At 39.9% G+C, this 24,909-nt stretch overlaps 1 pseudogene; it reads left to right on the forward strand.

The window, feature by feature from the left end:
- Positions 1–1,272: 1,272 nt before the first annotated feature.
- Positions 1,273–24,909, forward strand: part of LOC136330018 (small ribosomal subunit protein uS2-like) — a 61,327-nt pseudogene continuing 37,690 nt past the window's right edge.

The following is a 24,909-nucleotide window of genomic DNA, read 5'->3' on the forward strand; positions in this document are numbered from 1 at the left end:
GAGCCCATGAACAGAAGAAAGGAGTTTGGCTTCGGTCCTTTCAAGTTTAAAAAGTAGTGGAATATACAATTAATGATATTCTTTCAGTAATTAGAAATAAAAGTACAGAGTTCTCAGGAGAAAGAGCTATAGAAATTTGAACACCATCAGCATGGAATCAGCCAATAAGTATTTGCTGGGTAACATGAAGTTTAAGAGTCTGGAGTCAGACATAAATTGGGTTCCAATACTGGCCTTTCCACTGTAAGCTGTCACCATAGGTGAGTACCTTAAACTTTCAGAGTTTCATTTCTCTAATTTGTACAATGGAGATAATGATTGTAATACACCTTGGGTTGTGACGAGGATAAATCAGATAATGCATTTAAAGTCATTAGCAGAGAGCCAGGGATGTAGTATTTAATAATAGTTCAAAGCTATTACTAATATTGTGATTACTGTAATAATAATTTTTTGTGTGTGAGAGAGGGAGATGGAGGGAGGAAGAGAGAGAGAGATACAGTAAGGGAGAGAGGTGAGAAGCATCAACTCATAATTGTGGCACTTTAGTTGTTCATTGATTACTTCTCCTACATGTTTTGACCAGCTCTAGCTGAGCCAGTGACCCCTTGCTCAAGCCAGCGGCCTTGGGCTCCAGCCAGAGATGTTTGAGTTCAAGTCAGTGACCTTGGGATCATGTCAGTGATTCCACAATCAAGCCAGTGACCACGCACTCAAGTTGGTGAGCCCATGCTCAAGCCAATAAGCCTGCAATCAAGCTGGCAACCTCGGGGTTTCAAACCTAGGACCTCAGAGTCCCAGCTCAATACTTTATCCACTGTGCCACCACTGGTTAGGCATAATGATTCCTTTTAAGTCCTTTCAAAGGTCATGATAATACTGTTTCCATTTTACAGACATGTTGTAGTTAGGACATGGATTTTCTGATCTCCAACTTCCACTGGATCACATTCATCTTACAAGTAGACTCTACTTTTTTATTTGGAAACTAAGTGCTAACTGCCTACAGCAAAAATTCTTTTTGTTGGTAAAGACCATCTATACCTATCATTGGGAAACTCAGTAACTGCTTATTAAGCACTTTGGATAAGTACATGTACTAGGTATTGAATAGAAGACACCTGTGTTAAAACAACACACCTGCTTGTTTGTGGCTTACAAACCCCATAAACGAAAAGATTTTGTCCTTTAGACTTTAAGAAATTAATTTATAAGTTTAGCAACCAGTTGGCATCAGCTCCAGGCAGCATTATATTTTTGGAGTAAAGCAGCATGAGCAGCTGCCTGGGCCCAGAGCAGAGGCTGGGACAAAAGCTGAGGTACAAGAAAACAGGTAGGTGGGGAAGCCAATCAACAAGGAACATCCATGCAGAAAATCTACAGCGAGGCAGGCTTATTCTCATGCTTCAGAAAACAAACACCAGAGAGAAAGTCAGAAGAACTTAGCCCAAAACCAGTTCTATCATTGACACACTGGTTGACCAGAGTAAAAACTCTCCAGGCCTCGGTTTACTTATCTTCAAATGAGGGCGTCAGATGAAATCAGTGGTTCTTAATTAGTGCTACTTAGGTTTAAGGTGGACCACTGTGCTAGTCTTAGTGGTGCAGGATTGTTGTAGCGATGACTAGCCATTAACAAAGTGCCCAACAATTCGTAAAAATATAGGAAAAAAACCCCTAGGGTTTTTTTTTTTTTAATTTTTTTATCACATCGGGTCTCTGTTGTTTGGTACAGGAGATTATTCAGGGGGCTCAGTTCATTTGCTCAAGCATTCATTCAACAGCTGAGCACCGCTGGGTGCTGGGCCTGGATTGGGGACCAGATACTACTGCCTTTACCTCTCAATTTGGAGTTTACCATTTAACCTGTTAAATCAATTCATAGGTTGTAGGAGGAGACCTGTATTTAGTCCTTCGGGTATAAATCCCTGTGCTGCATATGACATGCCACTTCTGATCTGTTGATGGCGATCCCTTGTCCCAACTCCTTACCGTCAGCTTTTTAAACTCTGTGCCCGCTGTCTGGGGAACTCTCGGGGCAGCTGTCACTGTCCCCCAGCCCGCTCTGTCTGCGGAAGCGGAGGGATGGAACTGGCTTGCCCTCGGATTCCTGCAGGTGGAGCCAAACCCCCTGGCAGCGCGGCTGCGGGCCTGCGGCCCGGCCACGCTGGGTGGTGGCTTCCTCTCCCCATCTCCCTTTTCCTCTTCCCCTTCTCCCTTGTGCGGTCTCCCTCAACCTCCAGACCAGCCGAGTGCGTCTGAGGTGAAACCGTGCCAGACTCAGAGACGGCTGCCAGGTTCCTCTCAAGTCTTGGCTTTCACAAAGGAAAGCAAATTACAAAAAATGGAAATTTTCAAATGAGCGTTCAGCGGTATTCAAATCGACGTTTGGGTAGCATAGCACGCAGGCACAGACCGCGTTCGTGCTATTTTGTGATTAAATTGATACTTCCTTGCTTTGGTTTTCATCTTTTAACGTCTTGTTTCTTCCCTTCTTCGAACTGAGCCTTCCTCTGGGGAGCGGCGGAACCCCCTGGCCACTGGTATGGCCAACATTTGGGTCTGCCTCTGTTGAAATCTTGCCTCTGCTGATTTTTCTCAAGAGTTGAACTTTAAAAATGCCTGTGTTTTTCAGCCAGGAGAAAAACAGATCAAGAAGTTTCTTGGCACTTTACCAGGAAGTGCTGTGTTTTGTGCACCTACGACAGGGTCTATGACAACGCATAAATCGTCTCTGTGCTTCATCTTGATGCACCGGGAAAGCCTGTCTGCCTCGCTATTAGTGTGTTACCTTGTTTCCCTCTCAGCTTGAATTGTGTGCTGTCTCATCCTTTAGGAAAAAAAAGGTTTTGTAGTGGCTCTTGAGTTGGTTCTTGAAATATTTTACTTTACGTGTAGTTGAAAGAAACAAAAGGCCTGATCATGTACTTTTTGTGATTTTTTTGCAGTTCTGGCCAGGCCCTGTCCCCACTGGGTTTGTGAGGAAGGCGCTCCCAGCGAGCTCTCCCTTCCCCACCACCCCAGACAGAAACATTCTTTCCTCGGAAGCTTTGGCTGCCCCTCTTCCACAGCTGCGTCTGCGCTGCCTGGAGACAGGTGGGGGAGGCCGCTGGGCCAAGGCTGCTAATTCCCTCTCTAAGGACTGGGAATAGCTATTAAAATTTCAAGATCACACACTCATGCACACACACAGGTTTTTTGGTTTTTTGTTTTGTTTTGATGGCAGTTACTGTTGTACAAAGGCAGCAGTGACAACAAATGGCACCCATTTGCCAGACTGAGATTAAATGTCGTTCGTGTTCTCTGGCCACCTAAGCATTACCGTGGGCCACTGCTACATTTTTCTAAGCACCTTAGAAAGCTGGGTCCTGTGGCCTTGGCCAAGTTGTGAGACTGATTATGAACCATGGGAGAGAGCACCACCCATCTCTATAGATAAATCCAAAGTTCACATAAACATGGAAATTATTCAGGCAGTAGTCACATGAAGGGGTCCCTGTTGGTTTGAGGCTACACAAATTAGAATTCTCTACCTGGGTCAAGTGATAGCAAATAAATCATGACTGGTGGTGTTTTTTCAGACTCAGAATGGAAAGATGACTTTTGCAATCTGAAATCAGACCCTATGGCTGCACCCTAAGGGCATTAGCCCAGCAGCCAGTGCTCCTTAGGACCCTCCTACCTCAGTTTGTGCTCTTTCTTCTTCCTCGTGCTGTTTTTCCCCCAACCTCTTCTCTGCTTAGCAAACTCTTGTTTGTCTTTGGAGACTTGTCTCAAATGCAACCTCTCTGAAGTCTTTCATAGTCATGCCCATGGGCCAGTCCCTTCCCCCACAGAATTAATAATCCTGTTATCTGTTAAATATAACTCCATGGCTTAATCTATATAACACACCACATGAGGTTATGCATATTGTTTATGCCTCTTCCTCCCCTGGTAGAATATACTCTTTGCCAAGGCAAGGAACACATCTATTTACTTCATACACCTCGCGCTAAAAATGCTCAGGGAAAAAATATGTTGAATGAATAAAGAAATATGCTTGGTTTTTAAACATTTTAAAAGGGGCAGTTTGCTTTCTTTCAGGTTATTCTAGTCCACCTGCCAGACAACTATGACTGTATCTGCAGAGCTAAAGGTAAAAAATTTAAGTTTACGTTAAAGCCTGTGGTTCATGGCTCAGAGACGTACTTCTGCTTTACAGTGAGGCGAGTTTGATATGGATGTGGGTGGAAAATCTGTACCCCCAGCACCGAGTTAATGCATCTATCTGCTTCTGCAAAATCCAATAAGAGCGGAGGATCACTGCAGACACGAGAGCCTGGGAGCATAGTTCTCCTATCGCTTTGGTATAGCCATAAGAGTCATACTAACAAGTTGTTATTTACTAGGTTTTATTCATAAAGTTACTCCAGGGAGAAACCTGGAAATATCCTTGCAACCTCTTTTTCCCTCACTTCCCAAGCCCAGTTATCACCAAGTCATGTCACATTTTCTCCAAAATATCTCTCAGATTTGTCCACTGTTCTTCATCTCTGCCATTGCCCTGTTCCAAGTGACTATCACTTCCCCCCTGGACAACTGCCAAGGCCTTCTCATTAGTCTTTCTGCTTCTTGTCTCGCCTGTCTCCCATGCTGTCACTCCCTGGCCTACCACCTTTCAGTGGCTGCCCTTAGCATAATCCTTTACATGGCCTTGTGTGGTCTGTCTCCACGTCTTTCTCACTGAATATACTAGCCTTAAGGTCTTCTCACTTGCCAGAGTCTTGCCTACTTCAGGGCTTATCCACGTGCTTACTTCTCCTGAGAAAACTCATTCACTCTCTTGGATCACTTCTCATCTACCTGAAATCAATTCGGTGGCACTTTCTTGGAGTTGTGTCCCCTGGTTCTCCTCTCCACTCCTTCTCTCCTGGATATATTATGTCCCAGTTGTCCTTCCTGATGCCCTATTATCTCTTCATGTGATCACAGGTTGTAATTTAAAAATTATTGGTGTTTTCATTTGATTTAGGTCTGTCTTCCCCTCCACAGTAGATCACAGGAAGGCAGGGATTGTGTCTTTGTTCAAAAGAGTTTACCTGTTTACCCAGTGCAGGAAATCCTCTTTGGATAGTGCTGCAGCGAGAAATGCTACAGGTCCTGGGTAGCAGGACTGTGACATGAAAAGATTTTAAAGCAAAAAAAAAAAAAAAAAAAGGTAATTTGCAATGAGACTCAAAGATGTTTATGCACATGGAGCAAGCAAGGAGAAGACTTGAGTTATGATATGATATCCCACGGCCTTTCTCCACTGCTATTTGAAAAATAAGAAGAGAACAAGAACAAAAATATTTGTTTTACAGCTCTACCAAGATTCAGCCCTCCCCTTTCTCTCCCCCTTGCATCAAGTACATCCTGTACTTTTGGCAACATGTTGACTGGATATTTAAAAGCTGTGAACTGTTCAGAAAATTTCACATACTGGGTTATGGGCCATGTGTGTTTGATCAAAATTCAATTACTACACTGTACCATACTTGGAAACCTATCATCCCAAGTTATGAAGTATGACGAAATAGGCAAACCTAATTGGTTCAGTATGGGAACAGTATCAACCAAGCTTGTTATGATAAATAGCTTCCTGTGTTAAAGGTTCTCTAGAGCTTATAAGTATCTTGGCTTACCTCCTCAGTGGAATAGGAATATTGCTCCCAGGGACCCCCTAGATCACTGTCCCTGCAATGCACTGGCAGGCCGCTTTTCTTCAACTTACTGCCCTTGAAAAAGAAAAGTGCTGTGCACTTTTTCCTCTTTTTTCCCATTTCTTCCTTTAGAATTAGAGCACCTGGTAACTTCTTCAGCTTATTTTTCCTTATAGAAACAATTGTAAAAATCACGAAGCATTAAAAAAAAACAGAAAAAGTGTCAGATATTCATGTGCCCACCAATCAGAATGAACAAATAACACCTTCCCCCCATTTCCATCAGACCTGCTGTCTTTCTTTTTTAAGTGTCCTTTATCCTGCTTTTTAAGACCAAATTGGACCATGATTTATTAAACCACCATATTTCTGAGACTTATAAACTAAGTCCTGAGATACTTGAACACACTTGAATCAAGAGGATGTACATCTCATTACAGAGAAGTACCTTAAGTTGTCAGTCTTTCAGGTGTTGAAATGGACTCAGTGAGAATATCTAGTTTATTTTATAGATGAGGTTATAAAGCTCCATAGAAGAGGAAGTTTGTTATAGGTGTGGGTAGAGAGATCGAGAAATTATCTTAACAGTTTGGAAAGGATACAAAAATTAAACAAATCAAAATGTTTCCATGCTTTGTGGTCATCGTGGACACATGCACACAATTTGTCTTTGGAAGTGACATTTTGAGTTAGGATAGAAGTATTTTCTTCTAGTGATCTCAGTAAAGGGCAAAACAATTGGGTGACTGACATTTTAAGCCCTGAAAAGCAATCAGTTGCGCTGGCATTTTCCTCAGAAGACAGCTGTATGGCCAGGAAAATTTGCATATATTTACCCTTAATTTAAGTCTACTTCTTGGAGCTGCTTCCCTGAATTTGTTCTCATTTTATTCATCATTTTCATTAGACCTTCCTCCTTAACTTATTAATAAAAATGCATAATGCTAAACTTGCATTTCTCCTCTGGAAAAAATTTTGTGTTCCAGAAAAAGTTGTTCTGGTAAAAAGCAAGAGCCTTCGTTTGTCCTTGACAATAATTCATTAATCATGAGTGCTGCAAACATAACCAAGACAGAGAAAGATTCTTGGTGAAGGCAAATATGCAAGCCCACACAAAGGCAAAGTGGAGATACCGCATGGTTTAGCAGCATGAAATCACAACCCTGCCAAGATTAGATTAGGGACGTTCTTCTTGTTCTAACAGTACCATTAGGTTTACTTTAGAAATTGCAATTAGCTTAAAAGTTGTGACTTCAAAAATGGCCCACTGTCCTTTCTGTTTTCTTCCATCAGGTGGATGCTGCTATCGTAATCTTTCTGCGATTTTTAAATAGAACTTTTAACAAGAAGGGCTCCTTGAGAACTGTAAACTTCAAAATACAGAATGTGACTGTCAACACTTATACTGCTACATAATTTTTTTTTTCTCAACAAATGCCTGATTTTGGCAAATTTGCTTTATTTTTTTAAATGGAAACTTGCCTGATTGAATAGCATAAGAAGGGCCAGGATAAATGTTATTATCTATGTGCAGTAATTAAGAAAGCAGTCCTTGTCACTCTACTAGGGACCAGGCTTTGCCTGCCTATAATAGAATTACATGATCAGAATTTCTGAAGTGTAGCAGGAAATAAAGGGAAGGAAGTTACTAGCATGTGGTTATTCCAGATGAACAGGAGAAAAAAATGGAGTGGAAAGTAAATAACAAAAACATATTAACTTTTCTAACTTAATAAAATAATTATTTCAGGAAAAGAAACTTCAATTTCTCTCTTTGGGAAGAGTTGATGTTTCCTTCATAAACTTCAGTGTATTATTTTAAAACATAAATCACCAAATGCAGGTCAAACTCTACCATAGTAAACATCAGTTTTAAGACAACAATTCTCTCAGTAATCACAATAAATATTTTACTGCCATAAAAATAGTGCTAAGCTTTGGAAACAGCCATGTTAATACAGTTTTGAAATGATGGTGATAGAAAGAAAATTCCCCTATGGAGTCAGTTGGCCAAAGTGTGGTGTCCTAACTTTTTCTTTGGTGTTCCCTTTCCTTCTCTCTGTGTACTCATCTATCTTGGCTACAGTAGTCGCCCCCTTATCTAAGGTGGATATGTTCCAAGGCCCCCGCTGCATGACTGAAATGGTGACAGTACTGAATCCTCTATGTATTATGATTTACTCCATGCATATATACGTATTTATATAATAAAGTGCCATTTATAAGTTAGGCACAGTAAGAGATCGACAATAATAACTAGTAATAAAATAAGACAATTATAATAATATACTGGCTGGGTCAAGCATATTGTTGGAGCATCAATTGGTTGGAGTGTCGACCAGATCTGCCAGAGTTTTGGGTTTGATCCCCAGTTAAGGTGCCTGCGGGGGTTGGCCAATGAGTAGATGAATGGATAGAGCAGCAGATCAATGTTTCTCTCTCTCTCTCAAAAATAAAAAACAATAACAATATACTGTAATAAAAGCGATGTAAATGTCTCTCTCTCAAAATATCTTATTGTATTGAATTCTTCCTTTCATTTAAAGAAAGCACTTTACTGCTTCTCTTTGGCACATTATGAAGAGCATCACTACTCTTGCACTTTAAGGCCATTATTAAGTAAAATAAGGATTGTTTGAACATAAGCACTTGCAATCCCAAAATAGTCAACCTAATAACAAAGATGATTACTCAGTATTCAACGGGCAGATAGTTGATATTCTGGACAAAGGGATGAGTCACACTCCAGGTGGGAAGATGCAGAATGGCATAAGATTTCGTCATGCTATTCAGAATGGTGTGCAATTTAATTTAAAACGTATGACTTGTTTATTTCTGGAATCTTTCATTTAATATATTCTGACTGCAGTTGAGTGAGGGTAACTGAAAGCATGAAAAGTGAAACCGTGGATATGGAGGGAAAACAGTATCTCTTTGTTTCAAACACGGCAAAGAGGTACGTAAAGGCACTGATAAGTCTTTGAATAAATCTTACCCCAAAGCCATGGTATTAAAAAAAATAGTTTGTTTTCTTTAGAAGAAATTGAAGTGAAAGAGTGGTGATCTGCAAAGAGAGGAGGCAGAAAACACTGTGTTTACCATTGTCTTAAAAGTTGTTGAGTTTTATACTTTGGAAGATCTGGGTGCAGGGGCTGGCAAACTTCTCCTGTAAAGGACCAGATAGTAGATATTCTCAGCTTTGCAAGCCCTACATTCTCTGACACAACTACTCCACCCTGCTTCGTAGCACAAAAGCAGCCCAGATAACATGCAAACAAAGGGGCGTGGCTGTGTTCCAATAAAGCTTTATTTATGGACACTGAAGTTTGAATTTATTGTATTTTTCAGGTGTCATGAAACATGATTCTTCTTTTCATTTTCCTCCACCCTTTAAAAAGGTGAAAACCATTCTCAGTTCATGGGCCCTGTTCTCATGAGTTTCCATTATTAATGGAGCATGAGGATTACAGGTGTGTGGAAGCACATGACAGATAGAACCTAGCTACAAGTAGCTGTCAGTGTTTTTAATGGTACTTTGTACTTGACCTTCCTATCTCTAATCCTTCCCCTATACATCTCTATCTAATTATTCTTTTTTAAGGTGCAGTATGATAATATTTCCCTGAAGTCAGAGAAGTAAAACGATACCTAGAACACCTTTCTGTTCCAGTGGGGACACAGTTTTGTCCCCTCCATTATGGATATGGACCAATTAATCTGCCACCAGATGTCAATCTGATCTCCCCAGGATATTGTATCATATAGGGAGCTAAGCTTGGGTCTTGGCTATTGAAAAAGTGAGCACTCAACAGCAGTGGCATCCAGATCTAACGTAGTGAGAAAAAAACTCTTGCTGTGACATTGAGCCCATAAATAACAGCTGTCTCTGCCACAGTGGCCACTAGCTTTATTCGTAGACACACTGATCAAGCTCTGCCATAACCAGGAAAGAGGCTGACTTACATTCACAAATCAGATCAACTTTTCCTCTGTAACTGAGAGACCCCTCTGTAGTGGGAGCCCTCTGATGAGCATTTACAAAGGACAGAGATAGTTCTCACACTCGAGCCATTCTGTGAAGTCCATCCTTACAACTCTCTCCCCTTTATCCTTATTACCAACCCTCCAATCTCATTCTTCCTAAGTCTATGACCATCTAGCTAAGCCATTCAGCACTACTCACAAATTAATATAGATATGTACCTCTCCTGTTGCCTTCCAGGCAAAGGGATAATCATATGTACTGCTTAAGTTTCTGCCTACTGAAAGAACGACCTTTTCTCCTTTTCTTACTGTCCTTCAGAGTCACTCTTAAGTAGGGCATACTGCTCACATAGTCCACTCTTAGCTGGTGTGTATTCCTGCAGGGTTTTCTGCGTCCTTCAGTCGATTTTCATAAGCAATTCCCTGCAAAGCTATTGGAATTTGTTAAAGAAAAGATAGCAATACCTCTTGCATAAGATACTGGGAGTGTGAGTGACCTGCCCGTGCAGCTTACCATACTGCCTTTACCACCTGCTCAAGTACAACCTCATGTTTAAACTTCCACTTAATTTTGGAGTGAAACTGTGCATGCCAAATTTTATGACTTGATGGATTAGATAATATACAGTTGATAATGGGAAGTTTAGGTCACATGGTATTCCATGGCCAAACACTCAGTTTCTACCAACCAGGAGATGTTTTGCAAAAAGAGACTACATATTTGTAGAGGAGTGCAAGGCTTTGCTCCAAACCCTGTGGGCTTATACTTTGTTTCTGCTATTGGAGCTGTCTAGTACCCATCGGTGGTACACTTTGAATACCATGATTCTGTTAGCTCTTATGTCTAAGCTGCTTGATACGCATCCTGGACCAGCTAGACAATTGTTGTTTGGTCTGGGACCTAATTAAAATTGATGATCCCGCCCTGGCCGGTTGGCTCAGCGGTAGAGCGTCGGCCTAGCGTGCGGAGGACCCGGGTTCGATTCCCGGCCAGGGCACATAGGAGAAGCGCCCATTTGCTTCTCCACCCCTCCACCGTGCCTTCCTCTCTGTCTCTCTCTTCCCCTCCCGCAGCCAAGGCTCCATTGGAGCAAAGATGGCCCGGGCACTGGGGATGGCTCTGTGGCCTCTGCCCCAGGCGCTAGAGTGGCTCTGGTCGCAACATGGCGACACCCAGGAGGGTCGCAACATGGCGACGCCCAGGATGGGCAGAGCATCGCCCCCTGGTGGGCAGAGCATCGCCCCCTGGTGGGCGTGCCGGGTGGATCCCGGTCGGGCGCATGCGGGAGTCTGTCTGACTGTCTCTCCCTGTTTCCAGCTTCAGAAAAATGCAAAAAAAAAAAAAAAAAAAAAATTGATGATCCCTAGGGATCATTTGGTAAATGTGTCCAGCAGCTTACCCAAATGGGGTGTGAATTGTTGTAAGGCCAGTGGCCACTGCCGTGGCCATGTAGGTTCTCAGTGGATTTGGGCAGACGGTCAAGGAACTGTGGATCCAGAAAATGGTGGGCCATTCCGTTTATTAAAGTCTCGGAACGACGAATGAGCAAATAGGCAAGGAGGACCACTTCCCTCTTTATCTCAGGGATCCCAAGCCCCGACTCACCTCTCCGGATTCACAACCGTGACTCACAGGCCGCCACCAGCCTCGGCACTCCCCAGCCAAACAGGCCTGGCCGACATCTCAGGGCTCCCAAGCCCCTCAGCACTCTCTCTCTCTCTCTCTCTCCCCCTCTCTCTGTGGACTCTATAGCAAAAACAGGCTGGGGGGATAAATCCAGCAAACAATGGTTCCTCCCAAGCAGGAAGGCAATCTGCAATTTGCCGCCCTGAGGACAAGCACCCGAAGTCTTTCACAGACCACACTCACAAGGTGCTACCCTGCGCCAATGCAAAATACAAGTGAACAAACCTAAACGCACTTGTTTCACACTTGAAACACACTGGTTGCCCAACAATTTTCTTCAAAACCCTTGGAGGTCTTCAAAGCATCTCTGTGCTGAGGTGGCAGAGGCCTGGATTTTTATGAGGTTTATCTTACACCTTTTCATGCAGACAAGTTTTATCAAGGAGTCCAGGATCACAGCAGCTTTTTATTTACCATATCTTAAGAGTAAGATATCATCAATGTATTGAACTACCATGAAGTCTTGGGGGATGGTGAGGCGATCAATATCCTGTTGACTATTTTTTGACTAAGAGCCAGAGCTGCTATGGCCCTGGGGTAAAACAGTACAGGTGAACTGCTTACCTGCCAGATGAAAGCAAACTCTTCTGGTATTCTCTGCTTATTGGGATACAGAACAAAGCGCTTATCAGATCAATAACGCCATACCAAATGCCAGGGTCTGTGTTGATTTGCTCCAGCAAAGAGACTATATCTGAAAAAAGCAATTGCAATTGAAGTACAGTCACATGACTGAATTTATGAGAATCCATTGTCATTTTCCAAAACCTATACATCTCTGCAGTCACCAAAGTGGTGAATTAAATGGGGCTATGATAAAAATCACCACCCCAGCATCTTTCGTTCATTTTTAAATAGCTTGGTGAATGACTTCAAGGTGAATTATTTTTAAGAAACACATGAGGCCCTGGCCAGTTGGCTCAGCGATAGAGCATCAGCCCAGTGTGTGGAAGTCCTGGTTTTGATTCCCAGTCAGGGCACACAGGAGAAACGACCATTTGCTTCTCCACCCTCCCCCTCCTCCCTCTTTTTCTTTCTCTCTCTTCCCCTCCTGCAGTCATGACTCAAATGGCTCCAGCAAGTTGGCTCCAGTTGCTGAGGATGGCTCCTTGGCCTCTCCCTAGGTCAGCGGATCTCAACCTGTGGGTCACGACCCCTGTGGGGGTTGAACAACCAAAACACAGGGGTCGCCTAAAGCCATTGGAAATACATATTTTATTTAAAAATGTATTGTATAATAAATTGTATTTTCCGATAGCTTTACGCGACCCCTGTGTTTTGGTCATTCAACCCCCGCCGGGGTCGCGACCCACAGGTTGAGAACCACTGCCCTAGGCGCTAAAATAGCTCAGTTGCCAAGCAACGGAGCAGTAGTCCCAGAAGGGCAAAGCATTGCCCCATAGAGGGCTTGCTGGGTGGGTCTCAGTCAGTGTGCTATTGGGAGTCTGTCTCTTCCTCCCCACTTCCCACATTAAAAAAAAAATGAGTCAAGAAATAGAACTTTGCCAGTCACCCCAGGAGCCTCTACAAGTGCCTCATCCCTCACAGCCCTCTTCCTCCCTTCAAAAGTGACTGCTATCCTGAACTCACTTCCTTGTCTTTTTTAATGCTTTTATTACCTGAGCATGCATCCTTAAATGTTACAGTTTAATCATGCCTATTATATTTTAAAGTTGATTTTAATCTAAGATTCCTTCCCCTTTTATTCTTATTATTTACCTCAGTGGTAGTCAACCTGGTCCCTACCACCCACTAGTGGGCATTCCAGCTTTCATGGTGGGCGGTAGTGGAGCAACCAAAGTATAAATAAAAAGATAGATTTAACTATAGTAAGTTGTTTTATAAAGATTTATTCTGCCAAACTTAGCGAAAATTCAACATAAAGTACTTGGGAAGTAATTATTATTATATGCTTTAACTTGCTGTAACTCTGCTTTATAAATTTTTAAAGTAAAGTTACTTCCCTACTTTATAAATCACCATTACTGTGGAACCGGTGGGTGGTTAGAAAATTTTACACTAACAGAGATACAAAAGTGGGCGGTAGGTATAAAAAGGTTGACTACCCCTTATTTACCTAACCCATTTTAACTGTAGAGTTTCCCAAATTATGTATATATTTATTGGATTCTCGAGGAGCAATTCAATGTGCTACTTTCCCTTTGTATTTCCTGTCGATTGGCAGCTGCAGCCAGAAACTTGATTGGATTCAGGTTCAATCCCTTTGGTAATACTTTGGGTGGTTATGTTATGTTCTTTCATTAGAAGATACATAATGTCTGTCTGATTTTCACTCTTTTTACTATTTCAACCACTGGTGATGATCAAGGCCTATACCCATTTATTTATTAGAAGTTTCAAGTTGTGGTAGTCTATCATTTTTTTTTTTCCATATTGGCTGAAACACTTTTACAAGGGTAATTCCTCTTGTCTAGTATTTGGTTGGCCTGCTGATATAGACTTGGCAAGATAAATGTTTGATTCTTACCGGTGACGTCACGGAAATGGTGCCGTGAGCAGCGCGTCCGACAGCTCTCCCCTAAATCACAACAAATTTATCAACTAGAAACAGAAAAATTTATCCTCGAAGCATTCCGGAGTTCCACACAACCTGATAGCGAAAGGACTGTTATCACTTGAATCTGAGAGACGAGGGTGTGGAGGAATCTACCACAGGGACGTTCTTTCAAACTGCAAGGAAGTGCGCCTGTGGTGAGTCAGCCCATATACTTGGGAACCGCGAGCCACCACCGCGAGCCGCCGCGAACCGCCGCATGCGCGCCCGGTCCGGTTGAGCACCACTGACGTTCCCAGCGGCCCGCACACTGCGAGTGGGGGTCGCCAGCCACCAGTGCCCGGAGCGCCCCATTCGCACGCGTGCCTTGGGCATTCCACGTGCCCAGGGCGCCCTGCTGGCCCGCACACCCAGGGGGCTCCATTATCCTGCGCCTGGTGCGGTCCAGCCACCAGCGGCGGGGCGAGCAGGAGAGGCTTGGGAGATTCTCTCTGTGGGCGGGGCACCTCACCCAGCCATTCAAGCTAACAATCAAGCGTTGGGGGAGGGGCGCGCGCAGGCAGCCTAAAATACCTTCGGAAGCACAGCTGCGACCCAATCACTGAAATTAGCTTAACCCATGAAATCTGCGCACCCACAGGGCTCTAATTGATAAGATCTCTCTCAATTCAGCGTTCCAAGACAAGAGGCGTGATATTTTTTAGTGCCTCTCGCTAAAGGGGCGGGGGCAACTTCTGATTAATAGAGCCTCCATATTTAGGGATAAACGCTAACAAGAAGGACTTGGCAGATAATAAGGTCTATACTACACTAGTCGTAAGCAGAGACTAGTGCCTCTTCTTCCCTGCAAAAACAGGCTACAAAGTGTGGAAAGCCTGGGTTGAGAGGTCCAACTAAATGATAGGCGCTGAACAGTCACCTTGACAACAATTGACTCCCACCCCCGCCTGATTACACTGGAGGCCCTGACTGTCAGAGCCTTTCCCAAAGCCTTGCACTGAGTGGGGATAGAGTGGGGATTTCTCAGCTCTTTGAGCCTCTTACTCCCCAGGCAGAAGCAGTTGTAGCCTTATAGCTGGATCACCAGGCTGCTAATTCAGAAAGGGGGGACTAGGAGAGAGAATCCAGGAAAGCAAACTCTCTCATCGTTGGACCCTGCAAACGCCAACAAGCCTTTACTTCCAGCAAGACTAAAGCCAATTATATGACATTGCCATAGAATCCCATCAACTGCAAATCCCTACCTAAGAGTGACACAGGGGCAGAGCCTGGGGTACAGAGTCACCGACCAGGAAGAGGGAGAGAAAAGAAAAAGGAAGAAGTTAACCTCTCAAAATCAAGAAAAACCCACAGACTTTACAACTTGATCCACTATTTTTTTGTTGTTGTTGTTGTTGTTTGTTTCTTCTATCTTTTCGCCTTTATTTCCTCCACCTCGGTCCTTCTATTCTCTGCCCATCTTATGCTTCCCCTTTCTTGAACTACACTACCCATGAGTGTTGCATTTTATTTTTCTTCTTCATCCTCACCCTCCTTTAAGGTTATATACTCCAAAACACTTAACTCTCACTCTCTCCTCTTTTTTTTTTTTGTCTTGCTTTATTTTGTTTTTTTTCTCTTCCTATTTTATTTCTTCCTTCGTTTTTCTCCTTTTCTTATTTTTTCCTTTCTATTCGTTTTTTCTTTTCTCATTTTACTTTCCTCCCATATAATCCTCAATCACGAACAAATTAGTTAATTTGGGACTCAAGGCTTTTTTTTGGCTTTATTTCTCTTTTTTGCTTTTGTTTTTATTTTTTTTTCTTGTTTGTTTATTTTTGTGGCATTTTGGGTCCTCCCAACCCAAGGTCTCCATTGTATTTAGTCTTCGCTCCACTTAATACAACAGATTTTTACTTATTATTTATTTTTTCTTCTTTATTATTCTTTTTTGGTCCTTTTTTCTGGTTCCCTCTTATCCCTCTCATTATATCTCTTAGTTGACCATCACATACAAGCAAATCATCTTATGCTTGTCTAAGATTTTCTTCCTTTTTTTTTTTTTTTTTTTTTTTGCATTTAGTAGGTCCCTACTCCCTTTTTTTTGCCCCTTGAACTCTTCACCCCAAATCAGGCCCTCCATTATAGGCACGATATTTCCCTGAGGAGGGGAGAGGAGGGAAAGAGAAGAGAGAAAAAAAGGGGGAAATAATAAATTATTACTGTTTTTTTTGTGGGGTGTTTTACCTTTTTTTTTTTTTTTTTTTTTTTTTTACTTTTTACTCTTTATTAATTCTAATTAGTGCTATCAATAAGACCACCCTCAGATGCCGATAAGAAAGAGGAAATAGAATATTATGGATACAAAAGAAAGAGAGGTAACACAAATAGATGTGGAAAAATCGATGGAGAAAAGACTTAACATATTGGAAGCCTTGGAGCTAAATGACAGAGAATTTAAAATAGAAATCTTAAAAATACTCAGAGATATACAAGAAAACACAGAAAGGCAATATAGGGAGATCAGAAAACAACTCAATGAACACAAAGAATATATTACCAAGGAAATTGAAACTATAAAAACAAATCAAACAGAAATGAAAAACTCAATTCACGAGCTGAAAAACGAGGTAAAAAGCTTAGCTAACAGAACAGCCCAGATTGAAGATAGGATTAGTGAAATAGAAGACAAACAACTTGAGGCACAACAGAGAGAAGAAGAAAGAGACTCAAAAATAATAAAAAATGAGAAAGCCCTACAGGAATTGTCTGACTCCATCAGAAAGAATAACATAAGAATAATAGGTATATCAGAGGGAGAAGAGAAAGAAAATGGAATGGAGAATATACTCAAACAAATAATAGACGAGAACTTCCCAAGCCTGTGGAAGAAACTAAAGCCTCAAATTCAAGAAGCAAACAGAACACCGAGTTTTCTTAACCCCAACAAACCCACTCCAAGGCACATCATAATAAAGATGACACAAACCAATGACAAAGAAAAAATTCTCAAGGCAGCCAGGGAAAAGAAGAGTACAACATATAAAGGAAGGCCTATTAGATTATCATCAGATTTCTCAGCAGAAACTCTACAAGCTAGAAGAGAGTGGACCCCAATATTTAAAGCCCTGAAAGAGAGGAACTTTCAGCCAAGAATACTATACCCATCAAAGCTATCCTTCAAGTATGAAGGAGATATAAAAACATTCACAAATACAGAAAAGATGAGAGAATTTATCAACAGAAAGCCCCCACTCCAGGAAATACTAAAGGGGGTTTTCCAACCAGATTCAAAGAACAAAAGAAAACAAAACCACAAGTAACAGCTCCACCAAGAACACAATAAAACCAAACTTAAACTGTGACAACAAAGGAAAAAAAGGGGGGAGAGGATGGAGATTAACAGTAGCAAAGGATGATGAAGTGCAGAAATACTTATAAGATAGGGTACTACAATGAATATGATAGGTACCCTTTTCATTACTTAATGGTAACCACCCTTAAAAAAACCACCACAAAAACACTTGACTTAAAAAAGGTAGCAACAGAGGAAAGAAGTATGGAACACAAACAAACAAAAACAAATGATAGAAAAACAAAAGAGAAGAATCAAACTAGATACAAAACTAACAGAAAGCAATTTATAAAATGGCAATAGGAAACCCACAAGTGTCAATAATTACACTAAATGTAAATGTATTAAACTTACCAATAAAAAGACACAGAGTAGCAGAATGGATTAAAAAAGAAAATCCAACTATATGCTGCCTACAAGAAACACATCTAAGCAACAAGGATAAAAACAAATTCAAAGTGAAAGGCTGGAAAGCAATACTCCAAGAAAACAACACCCAAAAAAAAGCAGGCGTAGCAATACTCATATCTAATAATGCTGACTACAAGACAGAAAAAGTACTCAGAGACAAAAATGGTCATTTCATAATGATTAAGGGGAAGTTGAATCAAGAAGACATAATAATCCTTAATATATATGCACCAAACCAAGGAGCACCAAAATATATAAGACAGCTACTTATTGACCTTAAAACAAAAACTAACAAAAATACAATCATACTTGGAGACCTCAATACACCGCTGACGGCTCTAGATCGGTCATCCAAACAGAGAATCAATAAAGATATAGTGGCTTTAAACGAAATACTAGAACACCTGGATATGATAGACATCTACAGGACACTTCATCCCAAAGCGACAGAGTATACATTTTTCTCTAGTGTACATGGAACATTCTCAAGAATTGACCATATGTTGGGCCACAAAGACAATATCAGCAAATTTAGAAAAATTGAAATTGTACCAAGCATATTTTCTGATCATAAAGCCTTGAAACTAGAATTCAACTGCAAAAAAGAGGGGGAAAAACCCACAAAAATGTGGAAACTAAACAACATACTTCTAAAAAATGAATGGGTCAAAGAAGAAATAAGCGCAGAAATCAAAAGATATATACAGACAAATGAAAATGAAAATACAACATATCAGAATCTCTGGGATGCAGCAAAAGCAGTAATAAGAGGAAAGTTCATATCACTTCAGGCCTATATGAACAAACAAGAGAGAGCCGAAGTAAACCACTTAACTTCACACCTTAAGGAACTAGAAAAAGAAGAACAAAGACAACCCAAAACCAGCCGAAGAAAGGAGATAATAAAAATCAGAGCAGAAATAAATGAAATAGAGAACAGAAAAACTATAGAAAAAAATCAATAAAACAAGGAGCTGGTTCTTTGAAAAGATCAACAAAATTGACAAACCCTTGGCAAGACTCACCAAGGAAAAAAGGCACAGGACTCAAATAAATAAAATCCAAAATGAAAGAGGAGAGATCACCACAGACATCATAGATATACAAAGAATTATTGTAGAATACTATGAAAAATTATATGCCACCAAATACAACAATCTAGAAGAAATGGATAAATTCCTAGAACAATACAACCTTCCTAGACTGAGTCATGAAGAAGCAGAAAGCCTAAACAGACCAATCAGCAGGGAGGAAATAGAAAAAACTATTAAAAATCTCCCCAAAAATAAAAGTCCAGGCCCAGACGGTTATACTAGTGAATTCTATCAAACATTCAAAGAAGACTTGGTTCCTATTCTACTCAAAGTCTTCCAAAAAATTGAAGAAGAAGCAATACTTCCAAACACATTTTATGAGGCCAACATAACCCTCATACCAAAACCTGGCAAGGATGGCACAAAGAAAGAAAACTACAGACCAATATCTCTAATGAATACAGATGCTAAAATACTAAACAAAATACTGGCAAACCGAATACAACAACATATTAAAAAAATAATACATCATGATCAAGTGGGATTTATCCCAGAATCTCAAGGATGGTTCAACATACGCAAAACGGTTAACGTAATACACCATATCAACAAAACAAAGAACAAAAACCACATGATCTTATCAATAGATGCAGAAAAGGCTTTTGATAAAATACAACACAATTTTATGTTTAAGACTCTCAACAAAATGGGTATAGAAGGAAAATATCTCAACATGATAAAGGCCATATATGATAAACCATCAGCCAACATCCTATTAAACGGCATAAAACTGAGGACTTTCTACCTTAAATCAGGAACAAGACAGGGTTGTCCACTCTCTCCACTCTTATTCAACGTGGTGCTAGAAGTTCTGGCCAGAGCAATCAGACAAGACAAAGAAATAAAAGGCATCCATATCGGAAAAGAAGAAGTAAAGCTATCACTTTTTGCTGATGATATGATCCTATACATCGAAAACCCGAAGGACTCCACAAAAAGATTATTAGAAACAATAAACCAATACAGTAAGGTCGCAGGATACAAAATTAACATACAAAAGTCCATAGCCTTTCTATATGCCAACAATGAAATATTAGAAAACGAACTCAAAAAAATAATCCCCTTCACGATTGCAACAAAAAAAATAAAATACCTAGGAATAAACATAACAAAGAACGTAAAGGACCTATATAATGAAAATTACAAAGCATTGTTAAGGGAAATCGAAAAAGATACAATGAGATGGAAAAATATTCCTTGTTCTTGGATAGGAAGAATAAATATAATCAAAATGGCCATATTACCCAAAGCAATATACAAATTTAATGCAATTCCCATCAAAATCCCTATGAGATTTTTTAAAGAAATGGAACAAAAAATCATCAGATTTATATGGAACTATAAAAAACCCCGAATAGCCAAAACAATCCTAAGGAAAAAGAATGAAGCTGGGGGCATTACAATACCTGACTTTAAACTATATTATAGGGCCACGATAATCAAAACAGCATGGTATTGGCAAAAAAAATAGACACTCAGACCAATGGAACAGAATAGAAAGCTCAGAAATAAAACCACATATATATGGTCAAATAATCTTTGATAAAGGGGCCAACAACACACAATGGAGAAAAGAAAGCCTCTTCAACAAATGGTGTTGGGAAAACTGGAAAGCCACATGCAAAAGAATGAAACTCGACTACAGCCTGTCCCCGTGTACTAAAATTAATTCAAAATGGATCAAAGACCTAAATATAAGACCTGAAACAATAAAGTACATAGAAGAAGAAATAGGTACTAAAATCATGGACCTGGGTTTTAAAGAACATTTTATGAACCTGACTCCAATGGCAAGAGAAGTGAAGGCAAAAATTAATGAATGGGACTACATCAGAATTAAAAGTTTTTGCTCAGCAAGAGAAACTGATATAAAAATAAACAGACAGCCAACTATATGGGAACTGATATTTTCAAACGACAGCTCAGATAAGGGCCTAATATCCAAAATTTACAAAGAACTCATAAAACTCAACAACAAACAAACAAGCAATCCAATAAAAAAATGGGAAGAGGACATGAACAGACACTTCTCCCAGGAAGAGATACAAATGGCCAACAGATATATGAAAAGATGCTCAGCTTCATTAGTTATTAGAGAAATGCAAATCAAAACTACAATGAGATACCACTTCACTCCTGTTAGATTAGCTATTATCAACAAGACGGGTAATAGCAAATGTTGGAGAGGCTGTGGAGAAAAAGGAACCCTCATTCACTGTTGGTGGGACTGTAAAGTAGTACAACCATTATGGAGGAAAGTATGGTGGTTCCTCAAAAAACTGCAAATAGAACTACCTTATGACCCAGCAATCCCTCTACTGGGTATATACCCCAAAACCTCAGAAACATTGATACGTGAAGACACATGTAGCCCCATGTTCATTGCAGCACTGTTCACAGTGGCCAAGACATGGAAACAACCAAAAAGCCCTTCAATAGAAGACTGGATAAAGAAGATGTGGCACATATACACTATGGAATACTACTCAGCCATAAGAAATGATGACATCAGATCATTTACAGCAAAATGGTGGGATCTTGATAACATTATAAGGAGTGAAATAAGTAAATCAGAAAAAAACAAGAACTACATGATTCCATACATTGGTGGAACATAAAAATGAGACTAAGAGACATGGACAAGAGTGTGGTGGTTACCAAGGGTGGGGGGGGGGAGGGAGGACATGGGAGGGAGGGAGGGAGAGAGTTAGGGGGAGGGGGAGGGGCACAGAAAACTAGATGGAGGGTGACGGAGGACAATCTGACTTTGGGCGAGGGGTTTGCAACATAATTTGATGACAAAATAACCTAGACATGTTTTCTTTGAATATATGTACCCTGATTTATTAATGTCATCCCATTACTATTAATAAAAATTTATTAAAAAAAAAAGTTTGATTCTTTCCTTTTCTTTGTCTAGTTATCAAGGAAGTGAATCGAGTTCCTTTTCATCCTCAGAAGATGACTAATTCATTTTTTTTTTTACCTTTTACTATTATTATAAACTCATGAGTTTAAACTTATTTGATGAGTTTCAATCTATTGCAATTTTTATTGAAGCTGAAACTGTCCATCCTTGGCTATAGGAGCCTCTTCAAGCTTGCTCCTGACTCTTTGGACATGGCGTCAGTGGTCTTTAATAGCTTCCTTGCTATCTGGTGTGTCGAGATGTTCTAGGCACATCTGGTACATATTAATCCCCAAATCTGGAACTGGTCACTTCTCCAAATATTCCTAACTTCTTTAATGAAAATAGCTTTTCTAAACCACACTCTGAGCACCAGGGATGCTCATATTTCTGAGTTAATGGGTTCTAGTTCACGCTGGTATTTTTCCAGTCAAGTTCAGGCTACAGGATTTTTTACTTCATTTCTGTGTTATGTCTGTATCTCCTTTCTTCTACACTGAAAATCTTGGTTCTCAAAGACATGACAGACGTAGAATATTCCATAATTATTCATTTGTTTTGTCCCACATTACACGCATAACAGTATTAGAATTGCAATACTAATATATACTACCATCGTCAATTATGATTACTGAAATATAATTTTAAAATGCTTCTATTTTGCATATATTATTTCCATTTCACCCCTCCTTAATGGTTTTATTTATCTAGATTTTCAAATCATACAGCTATCATATACCATAAGCTCTTCTTCTTAACCCTCAGTTAGTCTTAGCTATTCATGTAAGTATATATTTAAATCCCACTATCAGTTTCAATGTCATTGTTGCTCTAGTCATTTTTGTTGTCTGAAGTTCACTGGCCAAGATAGTGTTACCTGATAGAATTTTCTGTGATAATGGAAATGTTTTATAAATTCATTTTCTAGTATGATAGCCACTAGCTGCATATACTTTTTGAGCACTTGAAACGTAGATAGTTTGATTGAAGAACTGAATATTTAATTTTACTTAATATAATTTTTTTTTTTACAGGGACAGAGAGAGAGTCAGAGAGAGGAATAGATAGAGACAGACAGACAGGAACGAAGAGAGATGAGAAGTATCAATCATCAGTTTTTCGTTGCGAGACCTTAGTTGTTCAATGATTGCTTTCTCATATGTGCCTTGACCGTGGGCCTTCAGCAGACCAAGTAACCTCTTGCTCGAACCAGTGACCTTGGGTCCAAGCTGGTGAGCTTTTGCTCAAACCAGATGAGCCCGCGCTCAACCTGGCTACCTCTGGGTCTCGAACCTAGGTCCTCTGCATCCCAGTTCGATGCTTTATCTACTGCGCCACCACCTGGTCAGGCCTTAATATAATTCATTAAAATTAAATTTTAAATAGCCACATGTGGCTAGTGGCTACCATATTAGTCAGATTTCTTAGCAAGGGCTCATAGGGAAAATATTTCTTGAGTTCTTTCATGTAAATAACAGTTTGTTTGCTTTTATATTTGTAGGTCAGTTTTGCTGTATATTTAAAATCTTTAGGTCACATTTTCTTTCTCTGAGCATCATATATATGTTACTCCATTTTTTTCTGGCATAAAATATTACTGTTGAAAAATCTGATGATAATACAATATTTTCCATATAAGTTATGTGTGCTTTTTGCCTAGATGCTTGAAAGATATTTTTTCTTTAAAGCTCAGTAATTTTTCTAGAATATGTCTTTGTGCTTCTATAGAGACTTCATCACAATCAATCACAGGTGATAATTTCACTAATTGTGCATGCCACTGCATGCCATAGGTCACCTAGCTTTCCATTTCCTTCGGCAAAGCATTCAGCACTTTGTTCCAGACCAGAGATGAGACTGAATCAATCCTCAAATCCAGTTTTCGAGGTCTTTGAGGGTCTGTTTCCTGGAACCACTTCTTGTACCAATTTCTGTATCAGTGTTTAGCTAGGAGACAGAAACCATACCAATAATTAGAACAGAGAGAATTTATAATAAAACAGAGACAATAACTTCATAAATGGCAGGGTCACTTTAGATATATTTTCTCAGGCACACAATATGTCATTTTAATTACTTTTATTTTTTATTTCAGGAAAGGTGATAATACTTGTTTTTTTTTCTCTCTCCTTGAGTTTCTTTAGGGATTCCTATTATCCATATGTTGAATTTTCTTTGCCTATCTTCAGTATTTGTTATTTTCTCTTGACTTCTATTTTAATTTTTTTCATTCCTTTTTGAATTAGAATGGGTTTTTTGGGGTTATTTTTTACTCTCCATTTTACAGGCATTACATGTTATATTTGTTTGCTCTTCTTTTCCTCCTGCAGCAATCTTCTTTTTATTTTAAATTATTTTTTCCTTTTATTGGTAATTCTTTTTTAAGTTCTGTTACATTACTTCTGAGTTTCTCTAATTCTGAATTATGCAGTTTTCCCTTATATCATATTGTTTTCTTAATATATTTTAGCTCATTTTGAAATAATATGTTACAGTCTTGCTTTGTCTTTGAGCACGTCTTTCAAGTGTAATTTTATTGTCTGTAGGAATATTATTCTCCTCTGTTTCTTTTACTTTTTTAAATAATAAACTTTTATGGGTTTGATCTTGATTTTTTTGTTACTCGTTTTTAATGTAAATTTAGTTTTATTAAACCTTTAAAGAAGATTTGTTTTAGATAGACTTTCTAATATTACCAGTGCTCTCTCTTCTGTCATTTTGTGTAGTATAAAAAAATATGATGATTTGTTTTCGGACTCTATTCTCCTCCCACTGTTTGAGTTAGACCTTTTTTTAAAAAACATTTCTCTCTGTTTCCCCTATCATGCTCGAGTTTAATTCTACTTATAGTAGTTTCTTCTGTGGGGTTCTGTCTTTGAAAGAAGCCCTGTCAGCTGTTTCAAGAGTTCAGAAGAATAAGACCACTCCATCCTCCTTAGTCCATACTCCTGACCCGTTACACTCATCTGCTACTGGGGTTTCTGCTGCTGTGCTCACTTTCTAGTCAGTCCATCAGTTGCACAGTTGCTTTTCTCCAGTTTTTCCCACACACCTGCTGATAACACAGCTCTTGTTACTACTGATGTTTTCTTCCCCCATCTATTTGTATTATGGAGCTTGTGGGATACTTAATCACCTCGTTTTGTTGTGAATATTGGTCATATTTGGGGCTTATTTATTTATTTATTTTTATTTATTTTTATTTTTCCAAAGCCAGAAATGGGGAGGCAGTCAGACAGACTCCCGCCTGCGCCCTACCGGGATCCACCTGGCATGCCCACCAGGGGGCGAT

This window comes from Saccopteryx bilineata, chromosome 3, assembly GCF_036850765.1.
Source record: "Saccopteryx bilineata isolate mSacBil1 chromosome 3, mSacBil1_pri_phased_curated, whole genome shotgun sequence".
NCBI lineage: Eukaryota > Metazoa > Chordata > Mammalia > Chiroptera > Emballonuridae > Saccopteryx > Saccopteryx bilineata.